Genomic DNA, 26,034 nt, shown 5'->3' with positions numbered 1-26,034 from the left:
CCGAAGCAGGCTCCAGGCTCTGAGCTCTGAGCACAGAGCCCGACATGGAGCTCGAACTCACAAACCGTGAGATCGTGACCTGAGCCAAAGCCGGACGCTTAACCGACGGAGCCACCCCGGTGCCCCGATCCGTAAGACTTCTAGAGGCTGACCCTGCCGCACATGCGGGGAGTGGACACATGACCCAGGCCTGGCCAGAGCCCCTGTGGTTAGTTAAGGAAAGATCATACGGCCTAAAGAGCATCAGGGTCTGGACTCTGGCTGCCTTTATCTTTAGGAAGGTTCTTTCCTTTCTTGGGGGCTGCCTGGGTGTGGGTTGGACGCCAGGGACTACAGGGCCATCCCAGCTACTGCACAGAGAAGCCTGTCAGGGAATGATGCCAACAGGGAGAGAGCAGAGCCGAGTTGCTGGATTTGGAGGGCCTGGATCCAGCTGAGCCTGAAGCTGGTCACTTGAGCTCTGCACTCAACACCAGTCAACAAATCCTCATGCACGGGCATCCTTTCCTCTCTTCGCCTAAACCTACTTGAGGGACACGGTCGCTTGCAACCAAAAAAAAGTTCTGACGAATACAGAAGCCAACCCACAGTGCTCGGGGCGGGAGTCTGCACGGTGCCCTCAGAACGGCTCTAAGGTCAGCAGGCTGAACAAGCGACAGTTGTGGGAAGGAGCCGCTCCTCACGCGGGGCTGGACAGCCCTAACAGCAGAGACAAGCACGCTCCCCACCAAGGAGCACAGCGGGGACACCCACCTACACACCCAGGTAAGCCAACAGGAGACACGGCTGCCGGCCTTAGTCTGGTCCTGGAGCCGGCCAAACCAAACATGCCAATCCCGCGATGGACGACTCTGACCCCCGGACCCCCGGAATTCTGGGGCCCAGGAGTCACTCAACCAGCTAGAGTATGAGGCTACTCCCTGGCTCCCCAGAACCCGGCCCTCTAGGAAGCGCGTGACCCGGGGAACTGCAGACATCCCTCTCCGGCTGGGTTAGGCTGTGTCGACACCCCCGAGCCCGAGCCCTAGCGACTCGCTGAGCCAGCAGGGGCGAATGAGCATGCTCTCTGGGGACAGCGAATATCCCACCCTGCGGGTGCTGAACTGGCCTGTTCCAGCAGTTTAGCAGGGGGGCCTCTGACCCAGGAAATCCTGATGCAGGGCCCCACGTGTGTGACGGAGGACCCTCCTGCTGGGATTAGGAGATGGAAGGAGGCCCCTGTGCATGCCTTCTGGGCCCCTTCTCTGCCTAAAACTCTCCCGGAGAGAAATGTTACAAATTATACATCTAATAAGAAACTTATATTTGTTTCTTTTTTTTTTTTTTTTACTTTTATTTATCCATTTTGAGAGAGAGAGAGAGAAGGAAAACGAACAGGGGAGGGGCAGAGAGAGAGGGGGACAAAGGATCTGAAGCAGGGTCTATGCTGACAGCAGAAAGCCCGATGCGGGAATCAAACTCACAAACCTTGAGATCATGACCTGAGCCGAAGTTAGATGCTCACCTGACTGACACCCAGACGCCCCGAACTCATATTTAAAAAACAAAAACAAAAAGCTTATATTCAGAACACATAAAGAACTCTCACCACTCACTCATCAGAAGGCAAACAACCTCATGGAAAATGAACACAAGATTTCAACACCCAGAGTGCCCGTCTGGCTCAGTCGGTAAAGCATGAGACTCTTGATCTGGGGATTGTGAGTTCAAGCCCCACGTTGGGTACAGAGATTACTTAAAAATTAAATAAACTTAAAAAAAGAAAGTTAACTGTATACCTACCACATGACCCAACTGCCCAAGAGAATACAAACACATATTCATACAAAAATTTGTAAAAGGAACAATGTTCATAGCAACTTTATTCATAATAGCCAAGAAAGGGAAACACCCAAACATCCATCAACTGGTGAGTGAAAAACAGTGAATCTATATGAGAGAACCCTACTCACCAATAATAAGGACCATGACATATGAAACAATATTGACCACCCTCATCAATGTTACACTAACTGCAAGAAATCAGACACAAAACAGTACGTGTTGATTCTTATTTACAGGGAATTTCAAAACCATAAACACAGAAGCAGATCTGTGGCTGCCTGGCAGTGGGAACAGGGATGGACCGCACACAGGCATGAGAGAACTTTCCAGAAGGTAGAAGGGTTCTAAAAATGGATTATAATGGCCGTACAACTTATATTTATACTAAGGAGCAAATCTGTCATCAAACCGTACATTTAAAATGGTTTTTATGGGAAGTTAAATCTTAACTTTTAAAAATCATATAAAAAAATAAAATCCTCGAAGGCTCCCCATAGATGTTAGTGTGCGGGTCTTTAAAGCCCTCCTCATCTCTCCCCTCCAGCACTACGGTCCTCCCTTGCTCACTTCACACTGGCCCCACTGGCCTCTAGCCCCTCCTGGATCACACTAAGCACACTGCAGCCTCAGGACCTTTGCACACGCGATTCCCTCTGCCTCAAATATCCATGTTCGTTGCTCAAGTCCTTCGAGCATCTGCTCCAATGTCCCCTTCTGAAATTACAACCCCTACCGAGTCCTCCCCATCTCCAGCCTCCTTTGTTTTTTGCCACTGATCAAGGAAAGGGACTAGGGTCTGTTTTGTTTACTATGGTACCTTTAGTCCTGACAAGGGTGCCCGGTGAATACAGGTGCTCAATAGATCACTGTTGAAAGAATGAATGACACTGGCCCAAGGGGATGACAGACCTAGGAGGCCCCCCTCACCTCCTCAGCACGTAGGACTCAGTGGCTTGTGGTGAGCAGCCCAGCTGACAGTCTGATGCTGTGGCTTTTTACGTGGCCCGTCTGACTTGCCCGCTGGCCAGCACGCCCTTTGAGGCAAGGCCCAGGCATTAAGACGGTGTCCCCAGCACCTGCCACTGATGACCCTGCATTCCCTCACCACCCACCTGACACTTTCTCACCTCCCAGACCCCACTCTGACTTTTCTCCCACCTGCCTCCCTTCCCCTGTACCTAGCCCAATGCCACCTCCTCCAGGAAGTCTCCCAGAACCTTTGGTTCACAGAGACCTCAGGACTGCACGCTGAGCCGAGGAGAGATGATACTGTTCTCGTTTATCTTCATCTCGCCTCCTGGGAGCCCATGGGCAACCCCAGGCGAGGCCACAACTTCTCTGAGGACTCAGTCCCAGTACCGGGCCTGGCACAGAGCCAATGATCCAGAAACCTCGTGTGAATGCACACCTGCCATTGCCCAGAGGACAAAGGCCCCCGAGGCCGCAAATCCCCAGCACGCTCCTCCCAGGGGAGGCTTCCAGAGGCTCCCACAGTTGCCCTCCTCCCTCCCGGACCCTGACGATCCCAGCAGCCTCCAGGATGCAGAAATGTGCCTGCCAGGCCTCGAAGGAATGTGGCCTTGTTACTCCTCCCAAGCCCTGATGAGCCAGGAGCCGTCTCGCGGGAGGAGCGCTGGAAGCTCAGAAGAGTTCAGGGACTCACCCAAAGTCACCTGCCGCTCAGAGGCTGTGCTGGAACCAGACCCGGGGCTGGCCCACCTCTGCCTCCCTGGGCCCGGGCTAGCTTTTGTGAGACCCGTGGCCTCGCTGCCTTGCCGACAAAGGAAACCAGAGGAGCCGGCTGCATTCGCTTGGTCCCGCCACCAGTGCTGGGTGGTGACGCGGGGACGGCCAGGGAGGACAGGCCGGCAGCCACCCCCCCCACCCCCCAGGGTCTCCAGAGCCGGGCGGGGGGGGGGGGGGGCGCGAAGGGGAGAGGGGAGGAGAGAACACATGGTGAACAGGAAGAAGGGGAGGAGCCTGGGGCCAATCACCCCTTTGTGACTCAGCCCTCCTCATGGGATAGAGGAAGGAAGGGCTTTCTTGGGAAAAGCTGGGACCTGGGGATAAATTGGCTTCTGGCCACACTGTGGGGGGCGGGGCAGGCCTGGGAGACAGGAGGGAACAGGCTTAAGGCGATGTGGGTCCAAACCCCAACCCACCACGCGTGGCTGTGGGTCCTTGGCCCGGCGTGAGGCTCTTGCATCATCCATAAGACGGGGTGAAGGCACCGCTGCCCCGTGGGGGGCACAGATGAGCAAGTCCGAACACGCCCTACAGGTGTCGCCCGGTGCCTGGCACACGGGAGCCGCCGGGAAAGGGCAGCTGCCACTACAACCGCTCTCTATTGAGATCTCGGGAGGCCCGGGGTGCACACGTCGCCTCCCCCAGGGACTCAGGGCCCAGACAAGGCGGGCGCGGGAGGGGCGGAGGAGGGCGGGCGGCATTCAGACCAACAGGCCCCCTTTGTGCCGCCCTCAGTCGCCATTTACCGAAGACAAACCCGGGCTGCATTTCAGGGTTTCCATTTCAGCTGCAAGGGGGTGGGCGGGCCGCAGTCTGAGTGGGGACGAGGCCCAAGAACTTTCCGCCAATCGGAGGCCCAGGGTGTGGCCCCGACAGAATGGGGGAAGGTGCCAAATAGGGCAGTGGAAAGCCCATGCCCGGGGCGGCGTGCAAGAGGCCGGCACCAGGAATCCGGCTCCGGAGACCCGGCCGCCACTCACACCCGGGGCCTCTGGAGGGAGGCACTCTGGCAAGACCACTCTGGGCTGCTGGCCAAAGCTCAGCCTTCAGGTCCGGGCCTGCCACCCCCAATGACAGCGGTGGCTCTTCTGGGTGATTCCCCCTCCTCCCCTTCCTCCTGCCTCAGCTGTCAGCAGCCAGGGTGCCCACACTCCCCCCTCCTCTCCTGACCCTGTGATCTGAGTGCCGGGCAATGTGGCACCCACAGATGAACTTCGTGTGGCCCCTGACCACTCACCGCAAGCCCTAAGGCTTAGGCCGCAGCAGCGACACCCTGGGGGCGGGAAGGGAAAGCTCTGTAATAGGGAGCCCAGCACACCAGGGGCCAGGCAGGGGAACCTCAAGGAGCAGGCCATGCTCTGCAGGTCAGCCAAACAGCTGGAGATTTACTGGCTAAAGTGTGTGCGTGTGCGCGTGTGCGCGTGTGCGTGGCGGGGGCGTTAATCCAGAGACTGGGAGGGACAGCGGGGTCTCCCAGCCACACACGGGCATCAGCCTCAATGGATGAAGGTCCACGGAGGATGTCAAACAAGGGGTGCGACACATCAGATGTGCACACTGGCAAGACCGCTCGGGAGGGGATGAGGACACTGGGGGGAGCGAGGGAGGGGAGGCCACTGTCCCGGGGGCTGCTGGGATACATAAGGGACACGACAATGCAGCCTGAATTGCGCAGAGGCGGGGGCTGGAGGGGACAGAGAGGGGAGAGGTGCCGAGCAGCATTTGGTGGCAAACAGTGTGGGTGCAGAGGGAGCACCCAGGGTCCCACTGGGAGGGACCTGGGAGGAGGCGGGGGCTGGCGTGAGGTCCCCGAGGGACCCTGGGGAGGGGCAGCAAGGGGCAGAGTGATGGGACCCTTGGGAGAGTCGCCGGGGACGGCCAAGGCCAAGGAACCTCACAAGCTGGGAGCACCCACCAGTACGTGACGTGACGGAGGATGACGTGAGGGCACCCCAGACAGACAGGTAAGAACAGCCGACAGGTAAGACGAGGAAGCCTTCGAGGAGAGGACGCGACCGGACAGCCACCGGGCCTCCCAGTCAGCAGGGAAATGCAAGTCCGAGCCACGAGGAGATCCCATTTCCCGCCCAATCAGATGGGCAAAAAGCCAAAAAGCCAGGTGATACCAAGAGTTGGCAAGCGGGGAGCAGGGGCCGGTGGGCGCGGAGCCCAAACAGGGGCGGCGAGGCGTGGCCCGGGAGGCACCTGCTGGGCATACATCACGGGGCTCCATGCAGCAGCCAGCGTGTGGGGTGGAGACAGGGCTGGGGCGGGGGTAACTGGGGCTTTATTTCTATTTATAAGATTTGTTTCTTGAGTCCTACAGACTGTACATGGGCGTTCATCATATTCTGTCAGGTCCTTTTCTCTTTTATGTTTATTTTTGAGAGAGAGGGAGAGACAGAGCATGAGCAGGGGAGGGGCAGAGAGAGAGGGAGACACAGAATCCGAAGCAGGCTCCAGGCTCCGAGCTGTCAGCACAGAGCCCGACGCGGGGCTCGAACCCACAGACCGTGAGATCGTGACCTGAGCCGAAGTCGGACGCTCAGCCGACTGAGCCACCCAGGTGCCCCGTTTTTCTTTTTTTTGTTTGTTGAGTGCCTAAAATATTTCATAGCCATTTTTTTTTTTAATTAAAATTTCTTTTTCAAGACAGAAGAGTCCTTCCCCTCGTCGTATACACCTGCCCTGAGGAACCAGACAGTGACCCCCAGGGGGGCCAACTACCAGGCCAAGGCTCACCAAACCCCGCCCCAGCAGGCACCCCAGCATTCACGCCTGCACTGGAAACCCAGTGCCTCCCCAACCCCTGAACCTAGCAGACGGGCGTGACCACTGTCCGCACAGGCCTACTCCCAGCTGGCACTCGCTGCTTGTCCCATCCTGCTTGGAAGGGGGGCTCACTCTGCCTGCATTTGACCGGCGGTGAGGCTAGAATCCCCTCGTGGGAGGGAGCCCAGAGCAGGGTGGGGCTGAGACAGGCCCCCCTCCCTGTGAGTCCTGCCAGCTTGAGGTGAAAGCCAAAGCCCGGAGCCCCGTGCCAGCCGCCCCTCGGGCGGGCCCGGGATGGCCGGGGACGTGGCACCCGTCGGCCTGTGCCTGTGCCTCCACACCCACCCTCCGCTCCCACCCGGTCAGCGAGGCCCCAGAGGACGCTGGAGCCAGTCCAGGCGGTGCAAGCCCGGCACGCATATGGCCGCTGACCAACGCGGGAGAGGGTGGTGATGGGCCTTGCTTAGGGTGCGGGGTCACCCTGGGAGTACGAGGAGCCTGGCAGCCATCCAGAACCGGCCCGGGGAAGGGACCCGCCCGAGCCTCACAGCAGAGCTGGAGCCGGAACCCAGGCTCCACCAGCCAACGGGGCTTCGGGAGGCGCAGGCCGAAGCTGGGAAGACCGCATGGACGCGGAGGGCGGGGCACCCGCGGGGCGGAGCAGGGGACAGCCCCGGGGCCCCAGATGACCCCAGCTTCTCCGGCGCCTGAGGCTGCGAGACGAGCAGGGCCAAGTCCATCCAGAAGACGGGGCTCCCGTGCTCACCATCCTTGCACCTCTCGGCCTCTGAGCTCAGGGCTGTAGATCCCAGTTTGTAAGCTGGCATCTTCCCTGTCCTGCCCGTGGCCCGGGGTGACTACGGAGCCCTGGGAGTGACCGGCCTGTCAGTCTCACCTGAGCTGCACACACTGGAGCGCGGCCATCGTCCCTCAGGCTTGGCGGTGGTTCAGATGCTGTCCTCGGCAGAGCAGAGGGGACCAGGGCTGTGTCGGGTCTGGGGAGGGGAAGGGACACCAATGTCAATATACTTCCTGGCCTTATACACACACGCGCACACGCGCACACACGCACGCACACACACACACACACACACACACACACACAGTTGGCACGTTCAGAACCAGAGGACAACCATGGTCCCGAGAGCCCACTCCTGACTGTGGGCCACTCACGGCCCCAGCGACTGGACAGCTGGGGCCCTCCTGCCACTGACCCAGCCTGGTTCTGCTGGATGAGGTCCCGGCCAGGCCCAAGGAGAAGGGCTTGGGAACAACATAACTCAAGTTGCCCTATGACCCACCTTTATTCCCATTTCACAGAATGGGAAACCGAGGCCCAGGCTGATGATCACAGAGCAAGTGAACAGGACGGTGAGATTCAAGCGTCCAAGTGACCGAAAACGTGTGCTGGGCAGGGGGGTCCCTGAGACCAGAAGCGGTCAGAGGCTGAGGGAGGGAAGGGGCCTGCTGAGGTCACCTAGCAATCTAGGCAGAAGAGGCAGGAAAGCGCTCCTGCGTCCTGTCTCCCAGGCCAGTGTCCTGACCCAGTCTCTTTTCGCTGCAACTACATCCAACACACGTAGGCCAGGAAACACCCCAACACCCGGGGTCTCCTCCCTAACCCAGCCAGCCGGGCCTCCTCCCTAGGGTTACAATCTGCACAAGCAACTTAAAAAATACCCCTGAGCCAAGGATGATCTTTACAACAAGTGGTTCTGGGTCCCCATAACCACATGGGGAAAAACAAATCATGACCCACCCGTGGTTGATAGAACAATGGCCCCCCGCCAACGATTTTCATGTCCCCATCCCTGGAATGTGTTAACGATGTTAGCTTACACATGGCAAAGGGAAACTGAGGTTGTAGATGGAATTTAAGGATGCTAGTCAGCCGACCTCCAGATGGGAAGATTATTCTGGATTATCCAGGCAGGCCCAATGTGATCACAAGCGTCCTTACAAGTGCAAGAGGGAGGCAGGAGGGACAGAATCACGGGAATGGCAGCGTGCCAACAACTCAGGGTGACATTGGTAGCTTTGAAGATGGAGGAAGGGGCCACCAGGCAAAGAATGCGGGCAGCCTCTAGGAGCTGGAGAAGGGCAAGAAACAGATTCTTCCCCGAGCCTCTAAAAGGAACACGGCCCTGCTGACATCCTGATTTTAGCCGGGAGAGATCCATTTCAGACTTCTAGCCTCCATAAATCCAAAATAATACATCTGTGCTGTTTGAGGGCCACTGTGTTTGTGGTCATTTGTCAGGGCAGCAAAGGGAGACAAGTATGTTTACTTCACGTCATACACGAAAACCAATCCCAGAGGGACAGCAGGTCTAACTGTGAAAGGCAAAACAATACAGTATTTAAGAGACATGAATAAAGACTGAGACATGCAAAGATTTCTTAACAGGACACAGGAAGTACCAGAAGACAGGGAAAGGACGGATAAATTGGACCAGATTAAGAGCTTTTGGGGGCACCTGGTGGCTCAGGTAAGTGTCTGACTCTTGATTTCGGCTCAGGTCATGAGCTCATGGTCTGTGGGATCAAGCCCCACATCGGGCTCTGCGCTGACAGCACAGAGCCTGCTTGGGATTCTCTCTCTCCCTCTCTCTGTCTCAAAATAAAACAAATTTTTTTAATGTTTTTTGTTTATTTTTGAGAGAGTGTGAGCAGGGGAGGGGTAGCGAAAGATGGAGACACAGAATCTGAAGCAGACTCTAGGCTCTGAGCTGTCAGCACAGAGCCCCACACGGGGCTCGAACTCACAAACCGCGAGATCATGACCTGAGCCCAAGTCGGAGGCTTAACTGACTGAGCCACCTGGGCACCCTTAAATACATATTTTTTTTAATTAAAAAAAAAAAAAGATTAAGAGTTTCTGTACATCAAATGATACCACTGAGAGACAGAGAGACAGTGTTGTGTGAGGAACGAGCCACAGAAGGGGGAAAACATTTGCAAGCCCTACATTCCAAGAATGATTCATATTCAGAATGCAGAGAGAAGTCCAACAAATCAAGTTGGAAAGATCAGCAAGACACCTCAAGGAGCACTACATGAAAAGAGGGTATTTAAAAGACCAGCAAACCTATGGAAAGACATTCTCCTTTGTTGCTCGTCTGGCTAACGTCATATTCACCGGAACGCAGAAAGTAAAGCAGACACGAGGGGTGGGCGAGGCTGCAGAATGTCCAGACCGCTCGCCCACTGCCGAGATGAGAGTCAACTGCTAAGCGATTTGGAAACCAGTTTGATCTCACCTACTAACCCTGATCGCGACCCAGAGACTCCACTCCTAGGCACGCCCCCAAAAGGAATGCGGACATAAGCGCCCCAAAGACAGACTGTTCCTAATGCTCCTAAACTGAAAGTAACCCAAATATCCAACCCCGTGAGAAGGAGTAACTAAGGCAGGCTCTCTTCCTGCAATGGAAGAAAATACAGCAATGCAAATGAATGAACTACAACTCTATGCAACCACGTGTCTGAGCTCTGTGATTATACACTTGTGTGTTATTTTTTTTAATTTTTTTAATGTTTATTTATTTTTGAGAGAGGGAGAGGCAAAGTGTGAGCGGGGGAGGGGCAGAGAGAGAGGGAGACACAGAATCCGAAGCAGGCTCCAGGCTCCGAGCTGTCGGCACAGAGCCTGATGCGGGGCTCGAACCCACCAACTGTGAGATCATCACCTGAGCCAAAGTCAAATGCTTAACTGACTGAGCCACCTGGGCACCCCAAAATAAACTTTAAATACGTACATAAATATAAACGAACAAATAAATAAAAATGAAGTCAGTGGACAATCATTACTGATGATATAAAAAACCAGGGGGGGCTCCTGGGTGGCTCAGTCAGTTAAGTATATGGTTCTTGATTTCCACTCAGGTCATCATCTCACTCGATCGTGGGTTCGAGCCCCACATCGGGCTCTGTGCTGACAGTGTGGGGCCTGCTTGGGATTCTCTCTCTCCCTCTCTCTCTGCCCCTCCCCCACTAGCACTCTCTCTCAAAAATAAATACATAAACATAAAAAAAAAATCAGGGAAGGGGTCCCCCTTGGGTCAGGGGTACTAACCGGAAGGACAACAGGAGGGGTTCTGGGGAGCCAGCAGGGTCTCATTATACAAGGATTTCAGTTTGGAAACTTCACCAAGTATGCTTATGTCATGCACACTTTTCTGCATGGATACTGTATTTCAATAAAAAGGCTTTAAAATTCTTTTTTTTCTTTTTTACTTTTTTTTAACGTTTATTTATTTTGAGACAGAGAGAGACAGAACATGAACGGGGGAGGGTCAGAGAGAGAGGGAGACACAGAATCGGAAGCAGGCTCCAGGCTCTGAGCAGTCAGCACAGAGCCCGACGCGGGGCTCGAACTCACGGACCGGACCGTGAGATCGTGACCTGAGCCGAAGTCGGATGCTTAACCGACCGAGCCACCCAGGCGCCCCTAAAATTCTTTTTAATTACCTGGGCTGGGGGTGGGTGGCAGCGGAAGTGGAGGAAGCAGGGGTGGTCCCAGCCCCTCTGGGTCCTTCCCGCCTACCAGACAGCCCCGGGCGGTGGTGCCTAACCATGGGGACCCACGGGGCATCTGGCTCCCCGTGGTTCTGCGAGCTCCCTGCGGGCAGGCCCAAGCCCCATGGACGTCAAGCACCCCGGTGCCGTGCTCACTGCACGACCTTCCCGAACACCAACCTTCCTCCCTGAACAAGGCGTGCCAAGTCAGCACCCCAGCATCCTCTCTCGAGCCTTGCCCTGCAGGGAGGAGGCTGAGCCCCCCTGAGGTCTGGGCCTGTGGGGACAGTATGCAATCCAGGGCCCACGAGGCAGCCTGGAGAGCGCATGAACCAGCCAGGGGGCCAGGGGCACCACCTAAACCTCTGAAGGACAAAGGGCAACCGAGGGCTGTGGGTGGGTGATGGGACGGGATGGGCGGAGGAGGAGCAGAACCTGGTGGCCCCAGGGGTGAGGTCAGTCACTAAGAAGCCCTCCTGGTGTTTTAGTGCTTCCAGAAAGGCAGCCACCACCCCCAGCCACCAAAAGCTGCCTGCATGCCACAGACGCCCACCCACACCCACACCCATCCTACCACATCCCCAGGCCTTTGCAAACACTGTTCCTTCTGCCTAATGCTGGTCCTCTCATCCGCTGGCAAACTGCCTCACATCTAGCTGACAGCAGCTTTAAGAGGGCACATTCTTTGCAGATCGTATCCATTGCTGAGCTCTCGGTACCTAGGACAGCGCCCAGCACAGGCAGCAGCTCAAAACGCCTAAGGAGCACGCGAATGAAGGAAGGAAACACGCACGCGTGGAAACGCCCTCCCTCCGCTACCACCCTCTTCGTCTCCACATCCATGGCAGCTTGTTCACACACCGCAGCCGCACTCACTGGCCGGCTTGGAGCCAGCTCTGGGAAGGGCAGAAGGTTCCCAACAATTAGCATCGGGCACAGAGCGGATGCTAAACTAACCACATTTGGGTCCAACGAACAAAGAGGCAGGCAGGGAGCCCCCCATCACCGGAGGAGATCGAGCAGAGACCAAGACCTGTTCTCAGAGCAGGTATCTGCTCCTGGTGGCACCGCTGCCCCGCGAGGCTCTCCCAAACTCACACAGCTACTATTACTGTCCATAACAACACTAACCAACTATGTTGAGCACCGCCCCCCCACTCAGGGCTGGAAGGGTGACCCCATGTCCACACCACTCTCTGTCACAGAGCTTGATTCTTCACTGTGCTGGGCTCAGAGCCTGTGTGGGTGCACCTGGTGCAGGGGGTCCAGGTGGGATGGGCCCCCCCCCCTCTTCTGCTGAGCTGTTCCAGCCTAAGGAGACACAGACCCACAATATCTGTTCTGCTCCACACGCCGGCCCAAGTGCTTTATAAATACTACCTCATGTAACCTCTGCAACAGCCCTGTTATGAATTCCATCCACTTTACTAGTGGGAAACTGAGGCCTGGAGTGGTCAATCGTTTGCTTAGCGTGACACAACTGATCCAATAGTAGACGTGGAATTCGAACTCGGGCCCTCTGGCCACACAGCCTGAGTTCTTAACCACCCTTCTTGACTTCCTTTGTTGACTTCCTCAGAATCAAGACCAACTCTCCTCCTGGCACCCAGGTTGGGGGGGACAGGGCAGAGGTTTCAAGGACGAGGCCAGGAGGACACCCCCCAGCCCTGGGTGCCAAGGCCATGGCCTGTGGTCTCTCTGCCCACTAGCCTAGGCCCTGCCTGCCTCTGGCCTCATTTCCTGGGAACCCTGTCCACCACCACCCTTCGTTCCAGCTTCCTTGAGTTTCTCATTGCTCCCTAAGACCCCTCCCCCTGTCGCTCATTCTGCCAGACGCCTTCACCCTTCTTCTATCCTCCAGCCAACTCCTGGGGCCGACTGGGTGCACTCCCTGCATCATGTCCCCCACGCCTCCTCGGGAGATGGGGATTCTTGGGCAGGAGCCAGCGTGACTCCTAGCTCATCAGCTCTCACGCACCCCTGGGGCCAGGCAGACCCCAGTGAACAGGCTGGCTGTGAGCAGGAACCCTGGCTCTCAGCGATCCACAGGGACCCTCCAGGAGGAGGCTTAGAAAGATCAGAAGGCAGAGTCACCTGGGTGGCTCAGTCGGTTAAGCATCCAACTTTGGCTCAGGTCATAATCTCATGGTTCGTGAGTTCACGCCCCAAGTCGGGCTCTGTGCTGACAGCTCAGAGCCTGGAGCCTGCTTCGGATTCTGGATCTCCGTCTTTCTTTGCCCCTCCTCCACTCACACTCGCTTGTTCTCTCTCTCAATTTCTCTCAAAAATAAACAAATATCTTTTAAAAATTTAAAGACAGAGGGGCGCCTAGGTGGCTCAGTCGGTTAAGTGTCCGACTCTTGGTTTCATCTCGTCATGATCTCGGGGTTTCATGAGTTTGAGCCCCACATTGGGCTGTGTGCTGATGGGATGGAGCCTGCTTGGGATTTTCTCTCTCTCTCTCTCTCCCTCTCTCTCTGTCCCTCCCCTGCTCACGCTGTCGGTCTCTTTCAAGACAAATAAATAAACTTTAAAAAAAAATTTAAAGAAAGGAAGATCAGAAGGCAGCCGCTCTCACCCTCTACCTTCTGGACCAAGGGCCATACCAGGACCACAACGGCTGGCAGCCCGACCCTTAGGCTTTAGTGGTATATACAGCAGGGCTCACAGGAGCGAGGTGACAATACAACCACTCAAAATACCTGCCTCGCCCTCAGATCAGGCTACTAGAAAGCTCAGAGGCAAGTTACCTACCACGGAAGGTACGGCAGCCCCTCCAGCTTCGTTTGATTTTTGCCACCCCGGCTTTGCTGTTTACCCCGGTCATTTTCATCTCGTTATGGGGCGTTTACCTTTGCGAATCATCTCCAGCCCTTCCTGGAGTCACACAAAGAACACACAAGACCCTCTCGGATGTCTCCCCTCCTCCGCCCTGAGCTCCCGGGACTGGGCACAACCCCTGGCACAGAAACTGAAGTGTGAGCTGTGTCGGAGAACCAACGAATTTATGCAAGGAACAGTCCACAGTAGAAAAGGGAACAGCCTGAGCAGAATGAGGACACAAGGCAGCAAAACATCCCCGGGCGCCAAATGCTGCTCCCTCCCTCGTGGCAGCGTCCAGCTTCACACTTGACTTAGGGTGACACACTTGTGGGACCACAAGTGACTCAGGGACCACACGAGTGGTGGGCTTTAGGCTGAGAACTCCAGGCTGGAAAAACAGGGACTCCTTGTGAGCCTGAAAGTCCACCCCCTCGTGGCAAAGAGGCCACGAGGGTGAAAAGGGATGTGTACAGAGCAGGTGTTTTCCTGGGCAGAGTCAAAGGCAGATTCCAGGGATGTACCAAGAGCTGCCCAGGGAAGACAGAAGCATTAGGTGGACAAGGGCCTGAATTTACACCTTGTTGATAAAAACCACCTGACACGCTCTGCTTTCTATTTATTTTTTTAAATGCTTATTTATTATTTTGAAAGAGAGAGAGAGACCGAGCACAAGTGGAGGAGGGGCAGAGAGAGACAGAGAGGGAGACACAGAATCCGAAGCAAACTCCAGGCTCCGAGCCGTCAGCACAGAGCCTGACGAGGGGCTTGAACCCACGGACCGTGAGATCGTGACCTGAGCTGAGGTTGGCCGCTTAACCAACGGAGACACCCAGGCGTCCCATCTGCTTTCTATTCAGAAGGGACACACTTCATTGTCGTTTTCAAGCATTTCCTCTGAGATCCTGAGTTTTGTATTCCTGTTTCTGTGCACCGACCCTTGGCAGCCCTGGAAGGGGGTGGTGGGACAGGGTGGGCAGTGGGGTGGCCCAGGTCTCCAGGTCCTGAAGGGAGGAGCCTCATCTGCTCCTGAGCCAGGGCTGGGGGTGGGGAGGGCACCCTCGGTCCCCACGCCGGCCAGGCTGGGCCACTCCAGCTACTCCCAAGAAATGCCGCTGCCTAGAGGTGGAGACCGCAGTGGAGACCGCAGTTAACTGGCTCTGGGTCCGCCTCTCCCGTCAGATCCAGTTTTCCAGGCAAGCAATGCCCCGCTCACCCGTCCTCCCCCAGCACACACCACGTGGGCATCCTCCAGCGGCTGACACTGTAGTTGGTGCCCGGCACCGTTTCCCCGCCCCCACCCCCAGAGATCACATGGCCTGCCGCCCACCAGCTGGGCGCCCAAGCCGGGCCGGGTTGGTCTCTGGAGCGCCCCAAGACTGAGGGGAGTGCCCACAGGAGGTCCTGTGGCCTCAAGCTAAAGCCCCCATTCAGGGCAGTCACATCAGCAACCCAGAGAGACACAGCCTACCAGGAGAGAAGATGAGAGGCAGAGAAAATGAAACCGCAGTCCAGAAAAGAGGAAAACCAGAGGAGGGGCCGTCTGCCAGCATCCCAGGTCCTGGGGGAGCCGGGCGGCCTGCAACTGTTTGCTGCAGAAGTTTCCTCTCCCTCCTAACTCTCCTTTCACTTAACCTAATTGGAGAAGCTTCCTGTTCCCCTGTAAGAAAATAATCCCGAAGACGTGGGTCAGGGCCCTCCCTGCTCACCAAGCCACGCCCACCGCTCCCAGCTCATTAAGGCTGAGACACGTCTGGGTAAGGCCAGCGTGGGAGGGTGGGGAGAGCCGGCCCCGCGAAGCCAAGGCACAGCCAGCTGGGGGGCGGGAGCCAGACAGGGCTTGGACTTTGCACTTGGGCAACCGGGGTGGTGTCTGAGGAAGGCACGGCCCAAACCAGGCTTTAGTGAAACGCACGTGGTAGCGTGGCACGAAAGGCCAACAGGGAAACGTCTCTGTGCCCCGACGTCCTCATCTGTAAAATGCAGGCAGCGTCGTGAAGGTATCCACAAACGGAAACACGCATTTAGAGAGCTCGCCGACGGTTCCTGGCACAGAGTAAGCCCTCGGTATGTGTCGTTTTATTAAAAACCTACACGAAAGCTGGGGTTCCCCATCCCCCCCAAGAGCCATCAGGCAGGTGGTATGGTCTGAAAGTTTGTGACAACCCCCCCCCCCAACCTCCACATTCATATGTTGAAACCTAAGCCCCAACGTGAGGTGACACTGTCAGGAGGCCAGGGGCCTTGGGAGGTGACAGGGTCAGGAGGGAGGGGCCCTCCAGGACAGGATCAGTGGCCTCATAAAAGGGACCCCGGACCGTTCCGCAGCCCCTTCTGCCGTGTGTGAATACAGGAAGTGTGCGACCCGGAAGAGGGGCTCCCCTGGAACATGCTGGCACCCTGATCTTGGACTTCCAGACTCCAGAACCGTGAGAAATCGATTTCTGCTGGGTATAAGCCACCTGGTCAGTGGTATTTTGTCACCGCCGCTTAGACGAGGCTGGCAAGGAACCAGCAGGGTCAGGAAGGCCGCTGGCCCCTCCTCTGAGCACGGAAGCAGAGGTGCGGGGAGAGGGCATCAGGAGGGCAGGGTCAACCTTCAGGGTGGTGGGCCCAGGGAGGGGACACCAGGAGGGAACTGTCCCCCACGTCAAGGACCAGAATGGAGGGGGCAGCTCTGGGAGGAGGCCGCGGTGAGCGGCCAACAGGCAGGCGCGGCTGCCCCAGCAAGGACACAAGCTGGGGGACGGGACGAGCCACGTGTGTGTGGAAGGGAGCTATGTGGGTAGAGCAGCGATGAACACTGGTCACCAGCCCTGTCACAGTGCACGCACTTCACACACATCCATCCGTCCAATTCTCACAACAACCCTAAAAGGTGGATACCATAAGCACCCTCACTTTATAGACAGGGAAACTGAGGCACAGAGGTGCAGTGACTTGTCAGAGGTCACACAGCTAGGAAGGAACAGAGCTGGAATCTGAACCCAGGCTGTCAGGTGCCAGCATCCAAACGCTTACCCGCCAAATCAGGCAGCAGATACTGCAGGGGGGTTGGTACCTCTGTGGGTGGGTCGCCCTCCTTGGGAGTTTGAGCTCTGGGTGCAGAATTCCAGAGAGCACCTTCCCAGCCTGCCGGGTGCACCTAGAAGCTTGCTGGTGCAAAAGCATGTGAGCCGAGGCTCTTCCCAGGTTCCCTCTGCAAGGTCCCTGCCTTTGAAGCTCCACTCCAACCCTCCCCACTCCACCTGACCCGGAGCCCATACCCCAACGTCTCTCCTGGGCCAGACACTGCGGGTGCCAGCGCAATCTGGGCTTACAGCCCCTGGAGGAAGGTGCCTGGCCACCCCCTCCATGCCCCCCCGCCCCTCCATGTGCAAAAGTAGAAGGGACAGGGGCACCTGGGTGGCTCAGTCGGTTGAGCTGCCGACTTCGGCTCAGGTCATGATCTCACAGCTCGTGAGTTCGAGCCCCACATTGGGCTCTGTGCTGACCGCTCAGAACCTGAAGCCTGCTTTCGATTCTGTGTCTTCCTCTCTCTCTGCCCCTCCCCTGCTTGCGCTCTGTCTCTCTCTCCTCTCTCTCTCAAAAATAAATAAGCATTAGGGGCGCCTGGGTGGTTCCATCGGTTAAGCGTCCGACTTCAGCTCAGGTCACGATCTCACGGTCCGTGAGTTCGAGCCCCGCATCAGGCTCTGTGCCGACAGCTCAGAGCCTGGAGCCTGCTTCGGATTCTGTCTCCCTCTCTCTCTGCCCCCCCCTCCTCATGCTCTCTCTCTCTCTGTCTCAAAAATAAATAAAAACATTTAAAAATAAATAAACATTAAGAAAATTTTGTTTAAAAAGTAGAAGAGACAGAACAATCCCTTCCCTCAAACCCCATGCCCCAATCACCTAAATGTTTTACTGTTCCTCCTTCCCATCAGCCACGAGGCCTCCTTTTAGGACTCCAAGCACTTACCCCCACTACTTCTCCTGCCTGAAGCTCTTGTGTGGCATCCTGGCAGCAAACTTATGCACGGTGCCCCCATCAAGCTTCCTGCTCCACCCCATCCTCCAGGCATCCCTCCTCTGTATTTCCAGCTACCCCACCAAGGCACTCATCAAGCAAGCCACCAAGACTTGCAGGGCTGTGCCCTTTGGGGGCAGCGAGGCCCCTGCTCTGTGTACCTGCCAGCTCCTGGCAGTGCTGGGCCAGGTGACAGCAACTGGATGAATGAAGGGCTCATTGTTTACATTACAACTGGTGAGGAGTCTTGCCCCACGTGGTGTTCCCTGCACTCTCCTCCTCCTCTGCCAGCAGCCCTAGGCCACTGCTACCCCCACTAACCTCCCTTGGGCATCTTACAGGGGTGAGGACATCTCCCCCCTCATATTGGAGAAGCGGGGTATCCAAGGTTGGGAACGCGCTGCTGGGTGTGTGACTCGCCCCCCCCCAAGGTGCCCCCTCTGTCCGTCCTTCCCAGGGTGGGGCCAGGGCCTACGTGGCAGTGCCCAGTGGGCACCCGCCCCGCCCAAGCCCTGCCTGAAGGGCCCAAACGGGCGCGCCCTGGAGGCCCAGCAGAGCATCTCGGTGGCGATGGCCCCTCCCTGTGAGGAGGGCAGAAAATCTGCTGCCTCACCAGCTACCAGCGCCAGCCTGGGGGGGGCACCCCTGGCGGGATGCCGCCCCGCCCCAGTCTCCCCCATACCCCCTCCACCATGCACTTCGACCAAGTTTTGCAAAGGGAATCGGCCGGGCGACCCCAGCCGGCGGGGCGGGGGCTCCGTGTTCTCCCAGACCCGGGGTCTGGAAAAGGGGGCTGTATGGCCGCGCCCACCGGGCTGTGCCCCCCCCCCCCCCATTCCCCCACCGCCTGGGAGCTCAGAGAGCCCTGCGGCGCGTCCGGCCTCCCGGCGCTGCCCTTGAGAGCCGGGACAGGCAGCCCCCACAACAGATGTGCCGAACCCCAGTCTGCGGATGCGGGCGCCGACGGTGCCGGAGATGCCTTCACCGAAGGGACTCGCAGCCCGGGAAGCACCCCCCCCTCCCCAACGCCAGCAGCGTCCTCTCCTCGCCTGCGGGCGACAGGGAAGTTGGGGGTGCACGGGGAGCAGCTCCCGCTCACGCCCACCCGCCGGCCCCCGGCCCTCCGGCCTCTCCCACGCCCCGACAATGCCTGCGGGCGGCCGCCCCGCTGTAGCTCAGGCCGGGCCGCCGCCGCCTCCCGCATCCCTCGCTCCTTTGTTGCCCGGCGAGCCCCCTCCCCCGGGGGCCCTCCGGCCGCTCCTACCTGCGCCCCTCCGGCTGCGGGCTGCGCTGCGGGAGGCCCAGCGCCCGGCCTCCTCCGCTCCCGGCCCGGACGCCGCGGGGGGAGAGGATGCTGCGGCCCCTCCCCGCGCGCCGCTGCCCACCGACCGCAGCCCCTCCCGGGGCCGGGGCTCCGCGCTCGCGCTCCGGGCCCGGGCCACGCTCCGCGGCCGCGGCCGCAGCCGCGTCCGGGCGGCGGCGGCGGCGGCGGCGGCGGGAAGGCGGGAGGCGCGGATCGAGCAGCCCCGGCCGCCGCCTGCGCGCCCCGCGGCCGAGCCGAGCCGAGCCGAGCTGAGCGGGAGCGGAGCGAGCGGCCCGGCTCCGGGAGGGAACAAAAGGGGCCGGCGCTGGGGCGGGCGCGGGAGGGCGGGGCCTGGCGCGGCGGGGGTCAGGCGCGCGTTCACGCGGCCTCGCGTTTCTCCGGCCGCCGCGCCGCGCCGCAAGCGGGCGGGCGGGCGGAAAACGCTGCCGTATACCTTGTCCTCCGCCGGAGGCAGTCAGTTGTGGGGCGTCTGGGGTGCGCCCACACCCGCCTCGGCGATGGTCACCTATCGACGTTGAAATCGTGTTGATGCTCGGCTCACAAGGCTGTCTCAGACCATTGGGAGAGATGCAAACTCGAGATGCTGGGAGAGATGGGGAGGAGCTTCCCCGGAAGGCTTCACGGAGGAGGTGACATTTGAACTGGACAGGAACTGATGAGGAGGGGATGATGTAGCCGGTAGAGCCGAGCTGAGAACCCCAGGTCTTACTGAGCTGTCCTGAGGCCAAGGCAGGTGGGGGGGAAAGGCACGGGGGTCTTGGTGATACACTCCCAACTTGTTATTGGAAAAAGTGGTACTCAAGACCCAGATGAATATTACACCCTCCTCCCCGGAGTAAGACCCGTCTCCTGGGGTATCAGAGGAGTTGACACAGCTGCCAGCACCCCCACACACACCCCGGGGGGGGGGGGGCAGAGGTTAAGTGGCAGCCCAGGAGCAAGAAATATCGGACTCCCGACACCCATAGGTGTTTGCACTGTGACTGGCCTCTGTGCCTCTGTGCCACCTTCCCCGGCCTTGATAAGCTAACCTCGGAGCCATTGCCCTTAGTTCTACCTGTAATGCCCTTGTCCCCTTCTCTATTTGACAAATCATCCTTCCCTTTCAAAGCCCAGCTCAAATTCACCTCCATTTCCCTTGAGCATGAGAAGGTGGGTGTGTTGAGGAAGGTTGTGGTCCACACAGTGACACTGACTCCAAGGAGGACAGGCAGGCACCAGGCAGTCTTCTTCATGTCCCCTAAGGCACCCAGGCCTGTGCCTGGCCGAGGGTAGACAATGACACCTGAATGAATGAATTGGTTCAGTTACCACCACCATCCCTCCACTGCTCTGGTATCCATCATCTTTGAGAAATGAGTTAACCTCTTAAGGGTTTTTTTTAATGTCTATTTATTTATTTTGAGAAAGAGAGAGCACACATGTGCAAGCAGGGGTGAGACAGAGAGAGAAGGAGAGAGAGACTCCCAAGCAGGCTCCATGTTGTCAGCGCAGAGCCCAGTGTGGGACTTGAACTCGCAAATCATGAGATCATGACCTGAGCCGAAATCAAGAGTTGGATGCTTAACCCACTGAGCCACCAGGCGCCCCAAGGCCAGAGGTTTCCCAAGCTTTTAAGGACACGCAAGCCTTCGAAACTTTGAACCCTGGGGAGGATCTCCCAGAAATGTATAATACACACATGCACATACACGTGTGCACACACACACACACACACACACACACACACACATTCATGCACATACATGTACACACAGAGTTTTGCAGACAGGTTCAGGCAATTCACAGACCCCCTTGGATCCCCACCTGGTCTGTACACCCAGGTTCTAGGGTAGAGAGCTCAGAAAAGATGGGGGTGAGTGCATCAGGGGGGCGGGGGGCAGGGTGTAGTAAAGAGTATGATTTACCCAAATGAGTGGGTTTCTGGCCCAGATCAAATGGCACCTGTATTCTGGGGGCACTTCTCCCTTCTTTGACACATACAGCTTCTGGAACCAGGAAAAATGGCCAAAGTTCCCAGGACATCAACCCACCAGAAATAGACCAAGAAGGTTCCCTGTTGGAAACTAAACCATTTAGTCCGACCCCTCCTTCCACAGGTGGATAAACTGAGGTCTAAAGAGAGGCAGGAGGGGCACGCCTGGGTGGCTCAGCTGGTTGGGCGTCCGACTTCGGCTCAGGTCATGGTCTTGCAGTTTGTGGGTTCGAGCCCTGCGTCAGGCTCTGTGCTGACAGCTGAGCCTGGAGCCTATTTCGGATTCTGTGTCTTCCTCTCTCTCTGCTCCTCCCCCACTCATGCTCTGTCTCTCTCTCTCTCCTTCAAAAAAAAAAAAAAAAAAGAGGCAGGAATAATAATAATAATAATAACGAAGAGAGGCAGGGATTTATCCAGGTCACAAGGTCCTGCTGTGATGCATTTGAGCTCCCCTGTGCCTGTCGGGGTTCAGCCACCCCCTCTTGCCTTCCACCCACCCCTGAGCCCCCCCACCCCCCAGCCCCTCCCTCACTTACAGCCCCAGTGCTATTCAGACCAACAGTGCACACAGAGTACTAGCTTCCCCAGCCTCGGACTCCGAGGGTGGAGCTCCGAAGGTGGTCCTGGGCCTCTGCCCTTACTGCTGCCACGCTTGTTCTAGATGAGAAAAGATACTTTCTCTCTCCCGGGAGCTTGGATTGGGGTTTGCTGCTTCCTGCAGCCACGCGAATGCTGTAGACGTACAGGGTAGAGCTGGGCAAGATGCCCCGGGGCATCAGGCCTGGGGTGGGGCTGGTGTGGGGGGTGAGGACCAGGGGAGGAGAGCCCTCCCAGCTGACCTCTCAGGCAGGGCTTTGTCTTCCCAGAAAGCGCTGATTTGGCCATTTTCTTGCTGACACTGGCCCTGACTGGCAGCCCACAGGATGGGATGGGGGGAGGAGGAGTAGGTGGCGGGGGGGGGGGGGCTTTCCTAGGAAGAGCACATTGGGAATAAGAGGGGGGCCAGGGCAGAGCCAAGAGAGGCCGGACTGCCCAGCAGGTTGCTGCCTCTCTGCTGCACTTTTTACTGTTTGAATCTTGAGGATCAACACCACATCGGTCCTGATGGAATATTTTACAACCTCTGAATTGCTTATTCTACTAGGAATTTGTAACAACGGTCCTATATTTAGGTCGGTTGAAAAATGCATGTCACATACACCTGAAACTGACATAATCCTGTGAAGTTAATTATACTTCAATTTTTTTTTTTTTTAATCACATCATAAAACCCTGGGTGTGGTAGACTTTCAACCTTGTCACCTACAGAGGGAAAAACTGGTAACCCTGGGGCTTTGGAGGGGAGAGGGATCTCTGAGATATTTCTCTCCCCTTTTCTGTTATTTTTCTACAATCAACATGTGTTACTTAACTAACAAAAGAAATTTAAACCCCACCCCGCTTCTGTTAAGATGATTGTTTGGATGTTGTGTTTCTGCTAAAAACACAAAAAATGATTGTTTGGATGCTGTCTCGGCAGCCTCCGGCTGGGAGTGACATCACCATGGAGATATCAGCTGAGGCCATCCCTCTGAAGGCCACACCCTGTCTTGCAAACACGTGGACTTTCTTTGCCTTCCCTCCCAGAGAATCACAGCACCTCCCTCCGGGTTGATACAGCCCCTTAGTGTAAGGAGCCCAGCAGCTAGTGGAGACTGGAGTGCTTCTCTCTGTTGGAGGTTTCCAAGTTCCGGGGGCTTTGTCCGGGCGGCCTCCCTGATTTCCTGAGGACAGATGGTAAACCAAGGCTGGCCGAGTGAACAAAAAGCTGGCATTGCTGAGTACTGATTATCTACTGAGTAGATTTCAAGGGAAGAACTGCGCTTGGGTTGCAGAAATAAAGGAAGAAGGACCCCTTGGAGGAGAACGAGCAAAGGGAGTTTCTCCAGAGGTTGCTATATGGTAAAGGAGTCAGCCCCATCACTTGTGTTTTTTGCAAAGACTCCAGGCGGGCAGGGGGCAGGAGAGCCTCAGTGGGCCAAAGGGAAGATGCGGGTATGTCTGGATGGGAGGCTGTTAGCACAGGGAAGCTGGAGGCAGGATAACTTGAATCGGGATGTATGTCACCACTGTGACTGGTGAGGGGAACGTCGGTGAGGCTTTTTCTGGCTGGTCCTGAGCTGGCAGTGGAGGCAAAAACTCAGGAAGCTGGCAGTTACTGATGGAGTCCAGCCCATCTGGGGCCCATCACGACGGGGGTTAATCATTTGTCTTCCCGGACCGCAGGGTGCAAATTGTGGGTCGCTTCATTTTCATATGTGGTCGGGCCGTTGTATTTAGAGAGGAGGAAAACGAGTCACAGAGAGGTTAAGGGACAGGCCCAAGGCCACACAGCTCCTGAGTGCAAGGTTGGCCAGGCCTCCGGGCTTCAGTGCTGGGCGTAGAGAGAGCAGAGAGAGGCCACCTTGAACTCCGATGCGAGCTCTGCCACCTTCCGGCCTTGTGACCCGCAGCAGGCAGCCTGGGAAACCGGTCCCTCAGAGCCACACTGAGAGGGACCTCTGCAGGCGATGTGCCAATTCCATGTGCACCTGCTGAGGGCCTACTGTGTGCTCTCTCTATGGCTTACTGTGTGCCGTGCATGGGTCTAAGCAACTGAGAGCCTGTAAACTCGTGTCGTCCTCAGGATGCCCAGGGAGCAGGGTCTGTTTCTGGCCCCCTTTACAGACGAGGGTCTGACACAGGTTCACAGGGCAGGTAGGGAGCGGCGCTGTGTGGAACCCAGGGCCCCCGGGGCCCAGACTTGATGTTTTAGTGCCCGCACTTCCTGCCCCTCGGACAAAGTAGAGACTGAAGGGACAGCAGGGGCGCCTGATGAGGTGAGTTGCTTTTCCCTGGGTGACTCCTGAATGGGCTTCTCCAATGCAGGGGGTGGGGGGGACTTTGGGAATGGGGGAACGAGGAGGGGACAGGCCACCCCTCGTGGGAGGACGGCATCAGTACTCACCAAGAGTCAGGGAAATGCCTGTCTCAGGGTTTTGCTGCTGGGTGGTTCCTGATGAGGCGGAGAAGAGGCCCCAGGTGCCTCCGGCCTCCACTCCTCCTGGAGTTACTTGGGTCCCAACCTGGGCCAGCCGCCTGGTCTCCTCTTGCCGAGGAAAGTTTCTAGAAGGTGCTGGCTGCAGGGCCCCTGGGCAGTCCCTTGGTTTCCAGCCTTCACAGCTGTTATTCCTCATTCCTCTCTCCTCCTCCTTGTCCCCAAGTGTGGACATCTGGGCCTCGCGTCACACCCTGGGGGCGTGTTTATTCTGTGTTTCTGCGAGCCCCTTGCCTGGGGAGACCGCCAGTGTCTTTCTCCCTGGGACACTGCCCACTGGCCTTTACTACCCCCCACCAGGGCTTGCCCACCCCCTCACAAGTGGCCCGGGTCCAAGGGGACGTCTCCTTTGGGTCCCTTTGAGTTCTTCGGAGAAGTCATACCGATCACCCATCACCCGCGCCAAAAACACGAAACCGGAGCCCGGCAGGAATGTTACCCGTTTGTTACTTCACCACGAAAGGCTGCTGGGAAATGTGCTGTCACCATTTCCTGTAAGAAAGGGTGTTTGGGAACAAGGAAAAGGTGAGAGCATCCTTTTGGAATAAAGGACGGCCCTTTAAGTACCTCTAGCTTTCTGGAAAACTCTTGTTCTGTTCACTTTGCCGCTGATGGGGGAACACTTGGTCAAAGTTGACAGCCGTTCCCGGAACGTTTGGGACCGGTGTCCTGTGGAGGGTGCACACTCCAGCTTGGAGGGCCCAGGGCGGTGACTTTCCTGGTCCAACCCCAATCCTGGTGTTCTCAGACATCTTGCTTTCCTAATGGAATTGCACTGCCCAGTCTGGCTTTTCTTAGACCCGCTCGCACATCCTTCCCTTTCCCCCCTGCCTTCCGGGGCCCCTCTGAGCCTTGGATGTCGTTACGTGCCCCCCCAGCCCCCCTCCGCCACCATGTCTGCGAGCCAGATGTTTGGGGAGAAGCGAGGAGGTCATCTGTCCAAGCCCAGTTTTGCAGCAGCAGAGATAAAGTACCATTAGGCAAAGCACCATCAGGAAAGCTACTGGCCCTCTTCAAACTCGCAGTCCCTTTCTCTACAGCTTACCCTGTGGCCCCTTCATCCCACAGATGCGGTCCAGGTGTGTGTAAAATACAAACACTACAACTCTCATTCAAACTGCAGTTGGCCCAGCAACAAAACCCCTTTTGCTGCTTTAAATCCTGTGGCTACGAAATTGCTCTACATACACAGGTGAATGTAGTATAAAATGTTTTTTAACGTTTATGCATTTTAAAAAGAAATATTTTTTTTTACCTTTTTTATCTATTTTTGAGAGACAGAGCACAAGTGGGGGAGGGGCAGAGAGAGAATGAGACACGGGATCCGAAGCAGGCTCCAGGCTCCGAACCGTCAGCACAGAGCCTGACGCGGGGCTCGAACCCACAAACTGAGAGATCATGACCTGAGCCGATGTCAGACGCCCAACCGAAGGAGCCACCCAGGTGCCCCAACGTTCATGCATTTTTGAGAGACAGAGAGACAGAGTGTGAGCAGAGGAGGGGCAGAGAGAGAAAGAGAGAGAGACAGACAGAATCTGAAGCAGGCTCCAGGCTCTGAGCTGTCGGCACAGAGCCCTATGTGGGGCTCGAACCCATGAACTGTGAGATCATGACCTGAGCAGGAGTCGGACGCTTAACCGCCTGAGCCATCCAGGCGCCCCCAGGTATACAAGGTATAAAGTAATAGGAGCTCTGACGGAATTATGGGCAGGATGCTTTGGGCTGCATCTAATTCTCAAAGGCAGCTTCCTGGAGGAGGTGACAGCCTGGATGTGTCTCCCAGGATAAGTGGGTGGCAGGCAGCGGGGGCAGCCTCAGGGTGACGTTGGGAGGAATCTTGAGGAGCTCAGGAGGCAGGGACACAAGGAAACCAGGGCTCAGATGAGGGCCGAGGGGCGGCCGGCCTGGTCAGCGAGGGCCTCATAAGGGCAGGGCTGCGGAGGTGGACTTTTTTCTAAGGGCAACAGGGA

The 26,034-nt window shown here is 57.1% G+C and overlaps 1 protein-coding gene and 1 long non-coding RNA gene across 5 annotated transcripts in view; one reads left to right on the top strand and one right to left on the bottom strand.

Moving 5' to 3' along the window:
* CLIP2 (CAP-Gly domain containing linker protein 2) overlaps positions 1–19,306 on the bottom strand; it is a 75,819-nt gene extending 56,513 nt beyond the window's left edge. For 2 of the 4 annotated variants that reach the window (XM_058710271.1, XM_058710272.1), the window contains exons 1-2: positions 18,954–19,306; positions 7,238–7,337 (exon numbers count right to left, since the gene is read on the bottom strand). The gene's annotated coding sequence lies outside the window, so the exon portion shown is untranslated. Of the gene's footprint in view, positions 1–7,237; positions 7,338–15,151; positions 15,300–18,953 lie in introns of those variants that run through there. The other 2 variants (XM_058710273.1, XM_058710274.1) reach the window with 2 other exon arrangements.
* The window catches only part of LOC131500804 (uncharacterized), a 92,328-nt gene that overhangs the window by 23,748 nt on the left and 42,546 nt on the right, over positions 1–26,034 (top strand). The gene's annotated exons all lie outside the window — the stretch shown is intronic.

Source organism: Neofelis nebulosa, chromosome 18 (assembly GCF_028018385.1).
Source record: "Neofelis nebulosa isolate mNeoNeb1 chromosome 18, mNeoNeb1.pri, whole genome shotgun sequence".
Taxonomy (NCBI): domain Eukaryota; kingdom Metazoa; phylum Chordata; class Mammalia; order Carnivora; family Felidae; genus Neofelis; species Neofelis nebulosa.
The sequence above is the reverse complement of the archived record's forward strand: the minus strand, read 5'-3'. Positions and strand labels throughout refer to the sequence as shown.